Source organism: Odocoileus virginianus, chromosome 2, assembly GCF_023699985.2.
Source record: "Odocoileus virginianus isolate 20LAN1187 ecotype Illinois chromosome 2, Ovbor_1.2, whole genome shotgun sequence".
NCBI lineage: Eukaryota > Metazoa > Chordata > Mammalia > Artiodactyla > Cervidae > Odocoileus > Odocoileus virginianus.
This window is the reverse complement of record NC_069675.1, coordinates 74,076,302-74,093,005: the sequence shown is the minus strand read 5'-3', so window position 1 is coordinate 74,093,005 and position 16,704 is coordinate 74,076,302. Positions and strand designations below refer to the sequence as shown.

General features: G+C 38.6%; 1 protein-coding gene across 4 annotated transcripts in view; it reads left to right on the top strand.

The window, feature by feature from the left end:
• The window catches only part of TDRD15 (tudor domain containing 15), an 82,824-nt gene that overhangs the window by 35,533 nt on the left and 30,587 nt on the right, over nt 1-16,704 (top strand). For 2 of the 4 annotated variants that reach the window (XM_020898264.2, XM_020898262.2), the window contains exon 4: nt 14,943-15,046. The gene's annotated coding sequence lies outside the window, so the exon portion shown is untranslated. Of the gene's footprint in view, nt 1-64; nt 223-14,942; nt 15,047-16,704 lie in introns of all 4 variants that reach the window. The other 2 variants (XM_020898263.2, XR_011482196.1) reach the window with 2 other exon arrangements.

Here is a 16,704-nt window from a genome sequence, read left to right as displayed (position 1 = left end):
TGAAGGTGATGCCTTTGCAGCCCCCTTTCCGCTTTGTTCCTTGACCATTGTGGTTTTGCTCCAGAGGACCCGGGCGCCGGCCCACAGCCTTCGATCCGCGTCGGGATCCCCTCAGCTCTGTGACCTCCCGACTTCCTAGAGGTGTTCGCTACTCGGCCACTTCGTGGGCGTCCGTGTCCTTGCCCTGAAAAATGCCATTTTCAGAGAAGGTGTACCCTCCAGGTTGGTTTAGTATTGCTGAGGCGTTTTTTTTCCTGCAGAGGTCAAAAGATACCAAGTCTGAGTGTGACGTTGCTCTTTTGAAGAGATTGAGCTTTGCTGAGTCACCCCATTGTTGTAACAGTTTAATACACATTCAAAAATAACGTGTTACCTTTTGGAATTCAGAAAAAGAAGTGCAAGCCTTTTGCAGAATAGCAGCTAAATAGAAGTTCATCCCCCCGTCCACCCCCACCCCATTTTACCAGTCCCATCTCCTAATTTATCCTTCTCTTTAACTGTTTGCAGAGAGACACATTCCTGTACATATATAGGATATTATTTTTGTTTTTTATGTTACTCTGAGCCCCTCCCCCCACCCCAACTTAACAGTATTCCTAAGACCTGTCCCAGTCAATAAAAATAGATTGACTTTATTGCTTTTTAGTAGTAACTAAAATAATAGAGACGCCATAATTTTACTCTTCCCCCATTAATAAACTTTAGGCTGTGTGTTTGTAGGGTGTGTGTGTTTGACAGCTTTGCTGAAGTATAATTCAGGTACTACAAACTTGCATGTAAAGTGTGTAGTTTGACACCTGACAGAATGTGTGTGACCATGAAATGATTATAATCAAGATAATAAATACATTGGACACCCCCAGAAGTTTCTTCTGCCCCCCCCCAACACTGATCAACTTTCTGTCACTATAGTTTACATTTTCTAGAAGTTTTGTGTAAACAATGAAATGTTGTCTCAGCTTTCTTTCACTCAGGGTAATTATTTTTGAGATCTGTCTTTGTTGTGCTGTGTACCAATACTTTGCTCCTTTATATTGCTGTTTAGTTTTCATTGTGTGGCATATAGTCATTGTATGATTCCATTTTTACTTCAAGAACAAACTATGGTCCTTCAGGTTTGGGTATTTTGCAGACATTTACCTGAGAATGAGTAAAGTGAGCTTGACACTTTAAGGAAAACACCTGATGGCATTTGTCAGTGATAAAATTTAAGCTTTAAAGCCAAAATTGAAAAGTTGGAATATATGTGGACTGTCAATGCAAGCTTGATGCCTTACCAGTATTTGGATTTTCTAATAAAGTTGATGGTGATATTAATTTAACTTGATGTTGGTTAATGTGTTATGTATGGAAGTTTGTATAACTGAATCAATATTTTCAAATCAATGTATCTTTAAAATCATTATGTTTGAAAATCTCATTCAAGGTGTATGATAGACCAAGGGAGTTTAGGGTAAGGGAGTACAAAAATTTATTAATATGGTTTAATATTCCATTTTGTAAATAATTTCTGAGAAATGACTTCTCATAGAGCTTTTGTGAAAATTAAAAATTCCTCAGTTATATGAAAAAGCTGTTAAAGTGCTCCTCCCTTCTCTAACTACATTATCTGTATGTGGTCAGTTTTTATTCACATACTTTACCCAGAACAACCTATTGCATACTGAATGCAGAAGCAGCTGTGAGAATACAGCTATTTTCATTAAGCAGACATTGAGGTTTTCAAAAATGGTAATTTTTTGGTTCTGAAAAATAATCTTCATGAAAATATCAACATTTAATGGGTTTATTGTTATTTGAAAGTGAATTACTGAGTATTTTAAAATTTGCTATTATTTATAATATGGTAAATGTTGACAGAAGCCATGTATATGTTCTTTGGGGTCTGTCTTAGCTTGGACTGCTATAACAAAATACCTTAAACTGAATGGCCTATAAACAATAGAAATCTATTTCTCATAGTTCTGCAGGCTGAGAAGTCCAAGATCAAGGTTCTTACTGATTTAATATCTGGTGAGAGCCTGCTTCCTGGTTTACACTTTTTCATTGATATTTATGTTTTGCCTCTTCTGTCTCATGAAGAAAGCTTTAAGATTAGATTGTTTTCTACTAATTCTTTAGATGGTTTTAAAGAATTCTTTTATCTCCCTGAGATTTGTTTTTGTTTTCAGCAAAGCATTTTCTCGACCAGTATTTTGGTATGGATAATTGCTGTGTTTTCATTGTTTCACTGATCACATTCATGAGAGCTCAATTCTCATGAGATAGTCTTATCCCATCATTGGGAGATACAGTTTCAACATATGAATTTAGGGGGAGAGGACACACCTCAGTCTTCTTTAACTTATAGGTGTATAAAAGGGTCCTGAGGCCAAATATTCGAGAACCAGTAATGCACGTTGTGTATTATATTTAAAAAAAAGATCATTCTGGTTACAGTGCTGAGAATCATCATGATTGAGTTCAGTTCAGTCACTCAGTCGTGACCGACTCTGCCATCCCATGAATTGCAGCACACCAGGCCTCTCTGCCATCAACAACTCCCAGAGTTTACTTAAACTCATGTTCATCGAGTTGGTGATACCATCCAGCCATCTCATCTTCTGTCGTCCCCTTCTCCCCCTGCCCCCAATCCCTCCCAGCATCAGGGTCTTTTCCAATGAGTCAACTCTTTGCATGAGGTAGCCAAAGTATTGGAGTTTCAGCTTCAGCATCAGCCCTTCCAATGAACACCCAGGACTGAACTCCTTTAGGATGGACTGGTTGGATCTCTTTGCAGTCCAAGGGACTCTCAAGAGTCTTCTCCAACACCACAGTTCAAAAGCATCAATTTTTTGGTGCTCAGCTTTCTTCACAGTCCAACTCATATACATACATGACCACTGGAAAAACCATAGCCTTGACTAGACGAACCTTTGTTGAAAAAGTAATGTCACTGCTTTTTAATATGCTATCTAGGTTGGTCATAACTTTCCTTTCAAAGAGTAAGCATCTTTTAATTTCATGGCTGCAATCACCATCTGCAGTGATTTGGGAGCCCAGAAAAATAAAGTCAGCCACTGTTTCCCCATTTATTTCCCATGAAGTGATGGGACCAGATGCCATGATCTTAGTTTTCTGAATGTGAGCTTTAAGCCCACGTTTTCACCCTCCTCTTTCACTTTCATCAAGAGGCTTTTTAGTTCCTCTTCACTTTCTGCCATAAGGGTGGTGTCAGCTGCATATCTGAGGTTCTTGATATTTCTCCCAGCAGTCTTGATTCCAGCTTGTGCTTCTTCCAGCCCAGCGTTTCTCTTAATGTACTGTGCATAGAAGTTAAATAAGCAGGGTGACAATATACAGCCTTGATGTTCTCCTTTTCCTATTTGGAATCAGTCTGTTGTTCCATGTCTAGTTCTTTTTTTTTGGTTTTCATTTTTTTTTTCACATTTGAGTTTTTTTTTCCCATTTATTTTTATTAGTTGGAGGCTAATTTACATCATTGCAGTGGTTTTTGTCATACATTGAAATGAATTAGCCATGGATTTACATGTATTCCCCATCCCGGTCCCCCTTCCCACCTCCCTCTCCACCCGATCCCTCTGGGTCTTCCCAGTGCACCAGGCCCAAGCACTTGTCTCGTGCACCCAACCTGGGCTGATGATCTGTTTCACCCTAGATAATATACATGTTTCAATGCTGTTCTCTTGAAACATTCCCACCCTTGCCTTCTCCCAGAGTCCACAAGTCTGTTCTATACATCTGAGTCTCTTTTTCTGTTTTGCATATAGGGTTATCGTTTCCATCTTTCTAAATTCCTTATATATGTGTTAGTATACTGTAATGGTCTTTATCTTTCTGGCTTACTTCGCTCTGTATAATGGGCTCGTTTCATCCATCTCATTAGAACTGATTCAAGTGAATTCTTTTTACCGCTGAGTAATATTCCATGGTATATATGTACCACAGCTTCCTCATCCATGCGTCTGCTGATGGGCATCTACGTTGCTTCCATGTCCTGGCTATGATAAACAGTGCTGTGATGAACATTGGGGTGCACGTGTCTCTTTCAGATCTGGTTTCCTCAGTGTGTATGCCCAGAAGTGGTATTGCTGGGTCATATGGCAGTTCTATTTCCAGCTTTTTAAGAGATCTCCACACTGTTTTCCATAGTGGCTGTACTAATTTGCATTCCCACCAACAGCGTAAGAGGGTTCCCTTTTCTCCACACCCTCTCCAGCATTTATTGCTTGTAGACTTTTGGATAGCAGCCATCCTGACTGGCGTGTAATGGTACCTCATTGTGGGTTTGATTTGCATTTCTCTGATAATGAGTGATGTTGAGCATCTTTTCATGTGTTTGTTAGCCATCTGTATGTCTTCCTTGGAGAAATGTCTGTTTAGTTCTTTGGCCCATTTTTTGATTGGGTCGTTTATTTTTCTGGAATTGAGCTTCAGGAGTTGCTTGTATATTTTTGAGATTAATCCTTTGTCTGTTGCTTCATTTACTATTATTTTCTCCCAATCTGAGGGCTGTCTTTTCACCTTGCTTACAGTTTCCTTTGTTGTGCAAAAGCTTTTAAGTTTCATTAGGTCCCATTTGTTTATTTTTGCTTTTGTTTCTAAAATTCGGGGATGTGGGTCATAGAGGATCCTGCTGTGATTTATGTCAGAGAGTGTTTTGCCTATGTTCTCCTCTAGGAGTTTTATAGTTTCTGGTCTTACATTTAGATCTTTAAACCATTTTGAGTTTATTTTTGTGTATGGTGTTAGGAAGTGTTCTAGTTTCATTCTTTTACAGGTGGTTGACCAGTTTTCCCTGCACCACTTGTTAAAGAGGTTGTCTTTTTTCCATTGTATATCCTTGCCTCCTTTGTCGAAGATAAGGTGACCATAGGTTCAAGGATTTATCTCTGGGCTTTCTATTCTATTCCATTGATCTATATTTCTGTCTTTGTGCCAGTATCATACTGTCTTGATGACTGTGGCTTTGTAGTATAGTCTGAAGTCAGGCAGGTTGATTCCTCCAGTTCCATTCTTCTTTCTCAAGATTACTTTGGCTATTCGAGGTTTTTTGTATTTCCATACAAATTGTGAAATTATTTGTTCTAGTTCTGTGAAAAATACCGTTGGTAGTTTGATAGGGATTGCATTGAATCTATAGATTGCTTTGGGTAGTATAGCCATTTTGACAATATTGATTCTTCCAATCCATGAACAGGGTATATTTCTCCATCTGTTTGTGTCCTCTTTGATTTCTTTCATCAGTGTTTTATAGTTTTCTATGTATAGGTCTTTTGTTTCTTTAGGTAGATATACTCCTAAGTATTTTATTCTTTTTGTTGCAATGGTGAATGGTATTGTTTCCTTAATTTCTCTTTCTGTTTTCTCATTGTTAGTGTATAGGAATGCAAGAGATTTCTGTGTGTTAATTTTATATCCTGCAACTTTATTGTATTCGTTGATTAGCTCTAGTAATTTTCTGGTAGAGTCTTTAGGGTTTTCTATGTAGAGGATCATGTCATATGCAAACAGAGTTTCACTTCTTCTTTTCCTATCTGGATTCCTTTTACTTCTTTTTCTGCCCTGATTGCTGTGGCCAACACTTCCAAAACTATGTTGAATAGGAGTGGTGAGAGTGGGCACCCTTGTCTTGTTCCTGATTTCAGGGGAAATGCTTTCAATTTTTCACCATTGAGGGTGATGCTTGCTGTGGGTTTGTCATATATAGCTTTTATTATGTTGAGGTATGTTCCTTCTATTCCTGCTTTCTGGAGAGTTTTAATCATAAATGGATGTTGAATTTTGTCAAAGGCTTTTTCTGCATCTATTGAGATAATCATATGGTTTTTATCTTTCAATTTGTTAATGTGGTGTATTACATTGATTGATTTGTGGATATTAAAGAATCCTTGCATTCCTGGGATAAAGCCCACTTGGTCATGGTGTATGATTTTTTTAATATGTTGTTGGATTCTGTTTGCTAGAATTTTGTTAAGGATTTTTGCATCTATGTTCATCAGTGACATTGGCCTGTAGTTTTCTTTTTTTGTGGCATTTTTGTCTGGTTTTGGAATTAGGGTGATGGTAGCCTCATAGAATGAGTTTGGAAGTTTACCTTCTTCTGCAGTTTTCTGGGATAGTTTGAGTAAGATAGGTGTTAGCTCTTCTCTAAATTTTTGGTAGAATTCAGCTATGAAGCCATCTGGTCCTGGGCTTTTGTTTGCTGGAAGATTTCTGATTACAGTTTCGATTTCCTTGCTTGTGATGGGTTTGTTAAGATCTTCTATTTCTTCCTGGTTCAGTTTTGGAAAGTTATACTTCTCTAAGAACTTGTCCATTTCTTCCAAGTTGTCCATTTTATTGGCATAGAGCTGCTGGTAGTAGTCTCTTATGATCCTTTGTATTTCAGTGTTGTCTGTTGTGATCTTTTCATTTTTGTTTTTAATTTTGTTAATTTGGTTCTTCTCCCTTTGTTTCTTAATGAGTCTTGCTAATGGTTTGTCAATTTTGTTTATTTTTTCAAAAAACCAGCTTTTAGCTTTGTTGATTTTTGCTATGGTCTCTTTAGTTTCTTTTGCATCTATTTCTGCCCTAATTTTTAAGATTTCTTTCCTTCTACTAACCCTAGGGTTCTTCATTTCTTCCTCCTCTAGTTGCTTTAGGTGTAGAGTTAAGTTATTTATTTGACTTTTTTCTTGTTTCTTGAGGTAGGCCTGTAATGCTATGAATCTTCCCCTTAGCACTGCTTTTACAGTGTCCCATAGGTTTTGGGTTGTTGTGTTTTCATTTTCATTCATTTCTATGCATATTTTGATTTCTTTTTTGATTTCTTCTATGATTTTTTGGTTATTCAGAAGCGTGTTGTTTAGCCTCCATATGTTTGAATTTTTAATAATTTTTTTCCTGTAATTGCGATCTAATCTTACTGCACTGTGGTCAGAAAAGATGACTGGAATGATTTCAGTGTTTTTGAATTTACCAAGACTAGATTTATGGCCCAGGATGTGATCTATTCTGAAGAAGGTTCCGTGTGCACTTGAGAAAAAGGTGAAGTTGATTGTTTTGGGGTGAAATGTCCTATAGATGTCAGTTAGGTCTAGCTGGTCCATTGTGTCCTTTAAAGTTTGTGTTTCCTTGTTCATTTTCTGTTTAGTTGATCTATCCATAGTTGTGAGTGGGGTATTAAAGTCTCCTACTATTATTGTGTTACTATTAATTTCCTCTTTCATACTCGTTAGCGTTTGCCTTACATATTGCAGTGCTCCTATGTTGGGTGCATATATAATTGTTATATCTTCTTCTTGGATTGATCCTTTGATCATTATCTTTGTCTCTTTTCACAGCCTTTATTTGAAATTCTATTTTATCTGATATGAGTATTGCAACTCCTGCTTTCTTTTGGTCTCCGTTTGCGTGGAATATTTTTTTCCAGCCCTTCACTTTTAGTCTGTATGTGTCCCTTGTTTTGAGGTGGGTCTCTTTTAGACAGCATATATAGGGGTCTTGCTTTTGTATCTATTCAGCCAGCCTTTGTCTTTTGTTTGGGGCATTCAACCCATTTACATTTAAGGTAATTATTGATAGGTATGGTCCTGTTGCCATTTATTTTGTTGTTTGGGGTTCATGTTTATACAACCTTTCTGTGTTTCCTGTCTAGAGAAGATCCTTTAGTATTTGTTGGAGAGCTGGTTTGGTGGTGGTGAATTCTCTCAGCTTTTGTTTGTCTGTAAAGCTTTTGAGTTCTCCTTCATATCTCAATGAGATCTTTGCTGGGTAGAGTAATCTAGGTTGTAGGTTATTCTCTTTCATTACTTTAAGTATGTCCTGCCATTCCCTTCTGGCCTGAAGGGTTTCTATTGATAGATCAGCTGTTATCCTTATGGGAATCCCTTTGTGTGTTATTTGTTGTTTCTCCCTTGCTGCTTTTAATATTTGTTCTTTGTGTTTGATCTTTGTTAATTTGACTAATATGTGTCTTGGGGTGTTTCGCCTTGGGTTTATCCTGTTTGGGACACTCTGGGTTTCTTGGACTTGGGTGGCTATTTCCTTCCCCATTTTAGGGAAGTTTTCAGCTATTATCTCCTCGAGTAACTTCTCATGGCCTTTGTTTTTGTCTTCTTCTTCTGGGACTCCTATGATTTGAATGTTGGGGCATTTCACATTGTCCCAGAGGTCCCTGAGGTTGTCCTCATTTCTTTTGATTCTTTTTTCTTTTTTCCTCTCTGCTTCATTTATTTCCACCATTTTATCTTCTAACTCACTTATCCTATCTTCTGTCTCTGTTATTCTACTCATGGTTCCCTCCAGAGTGTTTTTGATATCATTTATTTCATTATTAATTTTTAATTGACTTTTTTTTTTTACTTCTTCTAGGTCCTTGTTAAACATTTCTTGCATCTTCTCAATCTTTGTCTCCAGGCTATTTATTTGTAACTCCATTTTGTTTTCAAGATTTGGATCATTTTTATTATCATTATTCTAAATTCTTTTTCAGGTAGATTCCCTATTTCCTCCTCTTTTGTTTGACTTGGTGGGCTTTTTTCATGTTCCCTTACCTGTTGGGTATTTCTCTGCCTTTTCATCTTGTTTAGATTGCTGTGTCTGGAGTGGGCTTTCTGTATTCTTGTGGTCTGTGGTTCCTTTTTATTGTGGCTGTTTCACCCAGTGGGTGGGGTTGGACGATTGGTTTGTCAAGGTTTCCTGGTTAGGGAAGCTTGTGTCAGCGTTCTGGTGCGTGGAATTGGATTTCTTCTCTCTGGAGTGCAATGGAGTGTCCAGTAATGAGTTTTGCGATGGGTCTATGTGTTAGGTGTGACTTTGGACAGCCTGTATGTTGACACTCAGGTCTATGTTCCTGCGTTGCTAAAGAATTTGCGTGGTACGTCTTGTACTGGAGCTTATTGGCTCTTGGGTGGTGGTTGGTTTTGGTATAGGTATGGAGGCTTTTGGATGGTCTCTTATTCCTTAATGTTCTGTGTAGTCAGGAGTTTTCTGGTTTTCTCAGGTTTTGGGCTTAAGTCTGCTGCCTCTGGATTTCAGTTTTATTCTTCCAATAGTCTCAAGACTTCTCCAACTATACAGCACTGATAATAAAACTTCTAGGTTAATGGTGAAAAGATTCTCCACCGTGAGAGACAACCAGAGAGGTTCACAGAGTTACATGAATAGGAGAGGGAGGAAGGAGATAGAGGTGAGCAGGAGGAGAAAAAGGGGACTCAAGAGGAAAGAGACAGATCTACGCAGTTCTCAGTTCCCAAAGTGTTCTCTGTAGCCCAGACACCCACAAAGATTCACAGAGTTGGATTGGGAAGAGAAGGGGAAAGGAGGAAATAGAGGTGTTCTGAGGTAGAAAACAGAGAGTCAAAAGTGGGAGAGTAATCACCACACTCCTGAATAGAAATGGGAACTGAATATTGGATTCTTAAATGTCCAAAATTTATATCACATACTGAAAAAAAAGATTAAAAATCTAGTGTAGAGGTTAGACTCTTTGAAATACAATATTTAAAAACAAAAACACAAAAAATTTAGACATGTATATGAAGTTCAGTTGAAAAATAGGGTTTCTCTCTCTTTTTTTTTGGCAAGGTTATAGTGAAATGAAAATGAAAATTAAGGCATAATAGAGGAGTATTAGAGGACTTTAAAAGGAAATAGGAGAGAAAAACAAGAAAAAGAAAAAAAAAGAAAAAAATTTTTTCCCCTAATTAAAAAAATCGTAAAAATATATGAAAATGAAAGTTGAGGGGTAATGGGGGAGTAATAGGGAATTTTAAAAGAAAATAAAAGAGAAAAAATTAAAAAAAAAAGGAAAGAAAAAAATTTTTTTTTTAAATTAAAAAATGTATATATACATATAAATCTAGGAATTTCTCTGGAGTTGTTGCGGTCAGTGTAGGTTCAGTTCAATTTCAGATAGCTCATCTTTCCAGCTTAACACTTCTCGATATCTATAGGCCCCTTCCGGTGTAGTCGGTGTTACCTTCAGGGATTTTAATCTGTTTCACCGGTCCTTTCTGAAGCGGTTCCCTTTGTTTATTTGGCTTCTGTTTGCCGTCTCTTCGGTATCTAATTTCCGCCCTGACACAGGCGGGCGGAGGTGATCTCTTATTTAGGTTCGCTAGTTCAGTTCAGTCCTGCTACGGGGAGGGCGGGGCGCTGCAGACAGATACCGCTCAGTGTGGATAGCGCTCACCATGTTCCGGTCACACTGGGTTTGCCCCGTACAGGGGTGTCTGTGCTTTTCCCGTCTACACTGCTCAGGCTCCCGGCTGCTCTATATGGAGCGGGCCCTGCGTTGAGTGCAGTTCCAGTTTTCAGGTACTCCACAAAAGCGCGGATTCGGTAGCGCCTGCATTTTGTGCCTTCCCCGGCCTGAGCGGTTCAGGCAGCTAGAGGCTTGGGCCCACTCTCCCCGGGTACGGCGCGCTTTCTCCCACCGCGGCCCCAGCGCGCGCTGCCAGTCGGGTCTCAGGAAGTCTTTAAATAGGAACCGGGGGCCTGTTTGCAGTGTGGGAGGGGGTGGCTTCTCCCCTGCCTCCTACCTCCATCGGGGATGGGCCGGCTCTTCTCTGGAGTTTCTCAGTCCCTTTGTTTTGCGAACCGCCAGCAGTGTGTTCGGGCCGGTTAATTTTGACCCTTGCTATCCCACAGTTTAAAAAAGCTCCCTCCGATTGCTCTCAGGGTCTTCGGGCGGTCCTTACCCTAAGCAATGCCGCCCTCTCTGCTTGTTGCTGGCGGGTACGGGCGTCTGGGGTACTTTTCTGCTGGGAGTTGCTTTTAGGCACGTAATCTGTGGGCCTTGTTTGATTTTTCCTCCCAGTTAGATTGCCGAAAACTTCCCCCAGTCCCGCCAGTGAGAGGGTTTCCTGGTGATTGGAAACTTCCTCTCTTAAGACTCCCTTCCCGGGACGGGTCTCCGTCCGTAGCTCTTTTGACTCCCTTTTTATCTTTTATATTTTGTCCTACCTCCCTTTGAAGACAATGGGCTGCTTTTCTGGGCGCCTGATGTCCTCTGCTAGCGATCAGAAGTTGTTTTGTGAAATTTGCTCAGCGTTAAAATGTTCTTTCGATGAATTTTGTGAAATTTGCTCAGCGTTAAAATGTTCTTTCGATGAATTTGTAGGGGAGAAAGTGGTCTCCCCGTCCTATTCCTCTGCCATCTTTGGTTTTCATCTCCATGTCCGGTTATAATTGTTGCTTTCTGACCTACATATAGGTTTCTCAAGAGGCAGGTCAGGTGATCTGGTATTCCCATGTCTTTCAGAATTTTCCACAGTTTATTGTGATCCACAGAGTCAAAGGCTTTGGCATAATCAATAAAGCAGAAATAGATGTTTTTCTGGAACTCTCTTGCTTTTTTGATGATCCAGCAGTTGTTGGCAGTTTGATCTCTGGTTCCTCTGCCTTTTCTAAAACCAGCTTGAACATCTGGAAGTTCACGGTTCACATATTGCTGAAGCCTGGCTAGGAGAATTTTGAGCATTACTTTACTAGTGTGTGAGATGAGTGCAATTGTGCAGTAGTTTGAGCATTCTTTGGGACTGAGAGTAGGGTAGGGTTAAAGATACAGCAGGAAGATAAGTTAGGGACTCAGTTTTACAGATGATAGGAGTTTGGGCCAGGGTTGTAGCAGCAGAGATGGAAGAAATGTCGGAGTTTTTTTGTACTCTGGAGATGAATCTAGTAAGATTCCTTGATAGATTGTGTGTGAACGTGAAAGTCGCAGTCGCTCAGTTGTGTCCGTCTCTTTGTAACCCCATGGACTATACAGTCCATGGGATCTCCAGGCCAGAATACTGGAGTGAGGAGCTTTTCCTTCTCCAGGGGATCTTTCCCAACCCAGAGATTGAACCCTGGTCTTACCCATTGCAGGCGCATTCTTTACCAGCTGAGCCATCAGGGAAACTGGATGGCTTCCAGTTGGAAAAAGGTGGAGTCAAAGGTGACAGAAGATATTTGGACTGGGAAAATCATTTTTTTAAACTGTGATAAATTACATTGATTTTTATATATTTTTTAATTGATTTCAATTTTGTTACAGCTTTATTTCTTGTAATATTTTAAATTTAAAAAACACTGGTAGCCTCTTTTGTCTCATGAGGAAAGCTTTAAGATTAGATTGTTTTCTACTAATTCTTTGCTGCTACTGCTAAGTCGTGGCTGACTCTGTGCATCTCCATAGATGTTAGTTGTTGCTCTGCTGCAACCCCTGTGCAGCCCACCAGGCTCCCCCGTCCCTGGGATTCTCCAGGCAAGAACACTGGAGTGGGTTGCCATTTCCTTCTCCAATGCATGAAAGTGAAAAGTGAAAGTGAAGTCGCAAAGTCGTGTCCGACTCTTCGTGACCCCATGGACTGCAGCCTACCAGGCTCCTCTGCCCATGGGATTTTCCTGGCAAGAGTACTGGAGTGGGGTGCCATTGCCTTCTCCGACTAATTCTTTAGATGATTTTAAAGAATTCTTTTATCTCCCTGGGGTTTGTTTTTACTTTCAGTGAAGCATTTTCTCAGCCAGCATTTTGGTATGGATGATCGCTTTTTTTTTTTTTTTTTGTGGGAGGTTATTCTGTCCATTATAGGATATTTAGCAGCATCTCTGGCATATACTGGGCTTCCCAGGTGGTTCAGGTAAAGAATCTGCCTGCTAAACAAGAGAGGCAAATCCAGTCCTAGGTTCAGGAAGATTCCCCTGGAGGAGGAAATGGCAACCACTCCAGTATTCTTGCCTGGGAAATCCCATGGACAGAGGAGCCTAGGGCTACAGTCCATTGGGTTGCAAAAGAGTCGGCCACAACTTAGTGACTAACAAAGAACTGGCATATGCTTTGTATATGCCAGTGGGAACCTCGACCCTGGCCCAGTTATGATAAGCAAATATATCTCCATACGTAGCAAATGTCCCCTATGGGACAACATTGTCCTTGATTAAGGAACTACTTCGGTAAAGAATGTTAGCAAAATTGAAGCACTGATTTTGAAATATGCAATTTTAAAAGTACTCTATGCTGTTTGATTTCTTCTCTATCAGTATCCTTAAAGACCTAAACCTAGAAACCATTTTGAATATATGGAGAATATAGGAGGAGAAAACCAAAGCACAGATGCCTAACTTGATCCAGTCTTCTAGCACATGGTAACCTTGCCAGAATGCTAGTCAGAGTTTAACCAGAATTATTTTAAATTTTGAAAAAGGAAGAATAAGCTGATTCTATCCCATAAGGGTGCTTTCCCTATTTTTTTTTTTTTTTTTGGTTGGTTTGTTTAGATTTTTGGTTTTCGATTTGTATCTTTCACTTTTTATTTCTTGTCCATGATTACATGGGTTAGTTGAAAGAGCAGTGTGAAACACTGGGAGTAATGTGGGAGGAGAACTAGGAGAACTGGACTGAATCAGAAAATGAAAATTCAAGCTCGCTCCTGTATTTCCTTTATCTTAAGTTATTTTCATTTGAAAAATGGAAATCTTATTGCAAAGATCAGTTAAAGTAATGTGCAGAAAACTTTTTTAAAAAAATGTAAAGCGTTATAAGAAGCTCTTAATGTAAGGAAAGAAATTCAAATTTCTGTTAGAAAATTTACAAAAATTTAAGTTACATGACTCATTAAGAGTGGCATCATCTCTAATATGTATTCTGTAGAATCAGGGGATTTTAGTGTAGGAAGGGGTTTCCATATCAATTTTAATAGTGTTGTAGATTGTATTTTCACAAACCTTAGGGAAACAGCGATACTTTGAATTTTTGACTTAAATTTAATTCATGAGTTTGTGAACTTTGAATTTAATTTTTAAAAATAGTCTACTTTTTAAAGAAGAAATAAAATTGTTCAATATGATATATTAAACTTAAAAGCAGTAATGAGCACTGATTGGTGCCATACGATTAATTTGTTTAAATTGAGGCTCTACTGCATCTTTTTTTTTTAAGATTAAGAAAAAAGATTTATTGAACTGATAAATTGAAAACAGCAAGAAATGGGGAGGTGACAACAAATGCTTGGATAACTTCCTAATAGTCTCATTAAGAGGCAGATAGCATGACCCAAAAAAACACTATATGGGTTAAGTGATCTTCATATTTAAATAATTCCTAGTGTCATCCTTGAATCCAAAATAAGATGGATGTGTGTTTCTTAATTGACATATAATTGACTTACTGTGTTTCAGGTATGCAGCAAAATCATTAAGTTGTTTATTTATATTCAGATTATTTTCCATTTTAGGTTGTTATAAGATATCAAATATAGTTCCTCGTCATACACAGCAAACATGTGTTGCTTGATCTATTTTAAGTATAGGAGTTTGTATCTGTTAATCTCATACTCCTAATTTATCCCACTCCTGCCTTCCCCTTTGGTAACTATCTGCTCTATTTTTGTTTGAACTTACCTGTATCTGATCATGTACAATTGTGAAACTGTTACAAATGTTTGAGCCTGATTTTTTCCCCAGTACTGTTACCAAATACAGTATTAAGGCAAATTAAATGATGGAGCTGCTATAAGACTGTGTTCATCAGAATGATTTTAGTATTCTCATTTACTGGTTTTATAATTGTATAAATTTATGAAATTATTGGGGCTTCCCTGGTGGCCCAGAAGGTAAAGAATCTGCCTGCAATGCAGGAAACCTGGGTTCGATTCCTGGGTTGGGAAGATCCACTGGAGGGGAGGGCATGGCAGCCCACTCCAGTATTTTTGCCTGGAGAATCCCCATGGACAGAGGAGCCTGGTGGACTCCATGAGGTGGCAAAGAGTTGGACATGACTGAGCAACTCAGCACAGCACGTGTAATTATTAGACTACCATTTATGAATCTAACTGATAGATATTTGAAGTTTTCTATTTACTTTTTGCACCTTAGATTAAGAAGGATTTCTGCTATTGCAAAAAAAAAAAAAAAAAAACCAAAAAACCCACGTTTGAAAAACCCAAATTTAATTCAGCCCTCTCATTTTACAGATTTGGAATCTGATTCTGAGAAAACAGTTCTCCAAACTTCATACTGTTAATTGAGTCTCAAGTAAAACTCAAGTTTCTTGATCTCCTAAACTTGTGTACAAAGTGTAAGTACTTTCTGTCAGTGTAGTAATATTATAAGGAATATAATACTGAATAGAGTTTGGATCTAGAACATCTTTAAGTTATATCCTTAAATAATTGTCCCTTGTATATGGTTTAGTTTTAAATTTCCTGTTGATTTTTTTCCCCTAATTTTCTCTGAATTGTTATAGTTTGATGATCTTCAGATAGACAAGGGTAGGAGCTTTATCCATAACCCAGTGAACCTGCTTCATGATCCTGCTGAGCAAGCATTGGAGAGGCAGGTGAAGGAGGCTGATTCATAGTCATTGAATAAGTAGTTCTGTCTACCTGATTAAGAATCTTTTCCATAGTGAGCCCTTCAATGCACATCACATGCGACCTACAAGTTTTCTTCATGTGCCAAATCTGAGAGGCTCATCCATATGCCTCTTCTTTAGATTTATTTTGTAACAAATCCTCCAGTCTTGTTCCTTTAGAATTGCTAATCATCCTGCAGAAACTATTAGCTGTGGCCTACTAATATGCACAGTTTCTTAACTGAAACAGTTTTTTCTTCAGGCAAAGTAGATGTACTGGTAGTCCTGTCAACTTGAATATCTCCTTTTGTTTCTTTGGCAAGGACTGTCCTGGGTTGGGATGCAGTACTTTTGCAGTCCATTTCTGGAAGTTACTGGCATTAGGTGAGAGAACATGTGCAGATCAAGCTCAGAATTTTTTCCCCCTTTCTCTGTGAAATTCTCCATGAGGCCATTTGTTTTGTTTGAAGGAGGGACAGCAGTGTGGAGGAGCAGGCTTCTGGTATTTGGGGTAACCTCATTGCATAACTTCCTTTGGGCTTTTCTTTGGTCTATTTTGTATATACTATATTCGCTTCATCAAGGAATCCTTCTGGCTGCTTCTGCTTTTTATATCTAAAGTGTGTGTGATTCCTGGAAGACTTAAGTATTTTTTTCCTTTTCCTATCTTCTCAGGTAACCCTTTGGGTGAATACCAAGAGGAATGTTCTTGGTATAATCAAACACAGGATCCTTTCTTAATAATACTTGGTCTTCTCTTCATGTAAGGTATTATAGATTTATAAACTGACTAAAGTCTGGTAATTGAGTAGAGGCCTGTGACTTTAATTAAAGGCAGCTTAGTCTAATGAGAGTCTTTAATGTATTGCTCATTGATTTTTATTCTTAAGGACATCAGGGTCAAGTGAGCATTGCCTAGAATCTCTGTAGATCAAGCCATGCTGATTATCACACCAAGTTAATTATCTGGGAGGAAATAAGAATCATACTCAGCACCCAGATGACCCTAAATCATTCCTCTAGCTTTCCAGTGGCCTGTTTCACTGTGTGGACTTGGGTCTTAAGTCTAAGAAAGGGCTTCTCTTCTCTTATTTTATCTCTGAGATAACATTTATACTTTGGTAAGATTTTATATTCCTGTTCTTCATGCTTCTTTTTCATCTTTTTATCCTTCTGAGTTTTGGGGGTATTTTCTCAAAATTTTCTCATCTTCCGTTCATCTGTGTTTTGCATTGGCTTTCCTCATTGCAGTAGGGACATTCCCATTGACTCTTATGTGTGGTTCCCTGATTTCAGCTGTTGCATCTTAATGAATACTTAGTCATATAAAAATGCATTATCCTCTTTTGGACTTTTTAAAAAGAGGAATCGAACTGTTGAAA